A 3,334-nucleotide genomic window follows, 5' to 3' on the forward strand; every position below is an offset into this window, starting at 1 on the left:
CTCTGTGTCAATATCGGTCTTCACCTCCTTAGTGGTCGCCTCAACGTCACTTTTAAGCTGACTAGTCCACTGTTCCAAGGTCAACTCACTCCTGTTATCTTCGATTCGCTCCATTCTTCGTTTCCTAAATGCATCCCAGTCAACTACCCTGAATGTGCGCTCCTTTTTATTAGCCACTACCAAAGTAATCATAAGAATGTAATGATCGCTACCAAAATCTATGTTAGAATTAGACCAGGACGAATCCACCACCCCCCGAACAAAAGTGAGATCCGGCGTCGAATCTCTACATGTCGACGTGCCGCATCTAGTGGGATACGCAGGGTCTGTAATCAGAGATAAATTCAAGTCTAGAGCCTGCAGTCATAGTCTCTCTCCTTTCGTAGTGCTATAAACATACTTCCACACATGATAGGGTGCATTAAAGTCTCCTCTAATAAGCAATGGCGCATCCTTAGCCAGATTGGCTGCCTTGGTCAAGAGAGATTTGAAACTCTGCTTCGTGTCCCGGGGGCTACTGTACAGGTTAAGCAGGTAAACGCTCCTCTGACATGCCCCTTGCCGACCTAAAATTACCTCCACCATAATATATTCAATCCTGCAGTCCGCCATGTGAAGATCATGCCTAACATACGCCAACCTCCTATTAATGAGAGTTACGAGTCCTCTGCCCTGATCATTACCCTTAACCTCTGCTTTGAAACCCGTTAAGGTCACGCTAGACGTTAGAGTTTCCTGTAACATGATAACCTGAGGTTTCACACCATGGCTTCTAACAAACTGCTGCAGGGACGCCTTCTTATGATTGAACCCCCTACAATTGCACTGCCAAATACAAAATTGACTATTTAACAGAGCCATCTTGGCTATGTAAGGTCGGTTCACTTAATTTGAGCTTCATTGCACTCGACGACTTACCCTGCTGGGCCAGCGTCCGAGAGCTCTCCCGCTCCATAACAGGGACCACCGTCTCGTTTAGGTATACTTCAATTTTGCATAATCTTTGATCCGTGATATTTTCCTTCTCTTCTATCCGCTCCAGTCTACTAATGACCTGATTTACACTTTCTTGCAATGTCGCCATCATTTCTTTAAGCTCGGAACGGACCTTGCCCTGAGGCTGCACCATCGAGGAGAGGGCCCTCTTTTTCGGAGCCGGCGTCTCATCGTCATCCATGTTCCCTTCTGCAGCTTCCACAGACGTCGGTACCTCAACCCGGTCATCATGTTTGCTAGCCTGTCTTAAGCTACCGCTGTTACCGGACGGTAAGCCCCTCCTAAGTTCAGCTATCTCTTTTACAAGCCCGTCAACGGCTGCTTTTAAGCTACGATTCTCTCTCTCCAATTCCGCAATCCTATCCTCATCCCTATTACCACACATATGCTCCTGAGTCTGCTCACGCGCTTGGCCGGTGCTGATGCCGCCCTTAGCCTTGTCAGCCCAGGTGGTCTGGCCTCCGGCTGCGCCGCCGCCTCCACCAGCTGCACGAAAGCGCACCCGCGCCTCCCTAGACACGGAGCGACTCCCGGTGGCTGGAGTCCCAGACGAGGGCCGCTGCTTCGACCTTGAACGGCTCCGAGAGCGCGAGCGCCTCCTGGGGCTTCCTTGGGGGGCGCTCGCCAGCTGCGATGCCTCGGCTGCCGCCGTCGCTAGCTCCGCCCTGGCTCTTTCCTGTCGTCGAACACGCACCACGTAGGGAAGCTGGTACCGTTGTCTGCATTGTTTATCCGCCGTCAGGTGTCGGCCGCCACAAAGCTTGCAACAAGGCACACAGTTATGATCCTCTTCGGGGTTCCGAGCCCCACATCCTCGGCACTGAAGACAATCGGGCGCAGGACATACATCTGCCCGATGTCCAAGCTTGCCACACACATAGCATACATCCACCTGCTTTCGATACAGGTAACACCGGACCCGGGTTGGCCCATATCTGACAAAATTGGGCACTCTTAACCCGTCGAAAACAATGATAACAGATCCTGTATAAGACCGCCATAGCCAGTGGATTGCGATCGTTAACAATGTTCCGCTCAAGTGCTGCAGGGCCATCCATAATGTCCACATTGCGAATGACTCCTTTACACGTAGTGTGTGGGGCTGTCTCGTACGCACTCACTTCAAAATCCTTGTCCGCCACTCTAATTGACCTGAGTCTCACATATCGTTCAGCGTTGTTCCTTTCTGGTGTACTAGCCACCAAGATATTTTGCATAAAGTTAGGGCAGATAACATCTTCCTTAGTCTGCTCAGTACTGAGGCCTGCTGCCTCTACGATAGCCCTGCCCACCGTTGGAGGGCTAACTTTCTCCAAATTCAATCCACCCCGTGGACGAATGACTATTTTGATGGGCTCTTCTGGCATCGGTGGCATGCGCGATGCCTTCACAATGCGATTCTTGATTACCAAGCCTTTGCGCCATTCACCTGCGCCCCTTCGTTCAGGCATCTCGCTTCGTGCACCACCATCACCCAATCCAGGCTTCGTGGTAGCTCTAGATTTTCGGCTGGACACTGTCCGCCATCCCAGGTCTTCAGTAAAGTCCTCCTCCAGGAGCGTTTCCCCTTTGACTTGCGTTGCTGCCATGCCGGACGCGCGCGTCCCGCCGCGCTAGGTCTACCAGACGCTAGCTCTCGGCCAGCGTGGCGTGAGCACAAAAGTTCCAATAAAGTCCAAAAAATGGGTGGCCCACCTTGAAATCAGGTATCCGCCGAATCCTCTCATCTTCACAGATCCGATGATGTCAAATCTGCGCCACAATATGAACAAATACCCGCGGAAACATTCGGAAAAGACGGAGCCGATGCGAGTGCGTCCGCTCACTTCGACGCTCCGCGTTCAATCCCGGATACGACGATGGACGTTAGCGCTTTCCCCGAGGTCTCGCACGGATGCATTGTAAACTGCCTAGTTTTCTCTTCAAGCTTCGCGACACTGGAGGAAATGAAGGCTTATAAATCGCTTGAATCCCACAACTACTTCACAAGCGGTTGGGTGAAAACACTGGAAGCGGCTGCAAGGAGAAAAAGTGCTCCTACTAGGAGATGTAGGCTGCAGCCCCCGTTTTCCATGCCGCATTTTATTTATAACATTCAGAGGCATTCCCTGGTTAGTCAGTGGTGCGTGCAAGAGACACGCAAGATTGGAGCTTGGTGCAGAGAAGAAACGAACTGATACTGTCCATTTAACAATCACGCAAAAGCGGAGTTTATGTGCTAGGGTCTGAAATTTTTCAAACAGGCTATGCAGCTTGCGCGAGTGTTTTGTGGCTGGGATAATGATGTGCGTACTTTCCATGCTTTATTTGGATCGATATTTCTGCATTGTTTACATGT

The sequence above is a fragment of the Dermacentor silvarum genome, chromosome 7, assembly GCF_013339745.2.
Source record: "Dermacentor silvarum isolate Dsil-2018 chromosome 7, BIME_Dsil_1.4, whole genome shotgun sequence".
In the NCBI taxonomy this organism is placed as follows: domain Eukaryota; kingdom Metazoa; phylum Arthropoda; class Arachnida; order Ixodida; family Ixodidae; genus Dermacentor; species Dermacentor silvarum.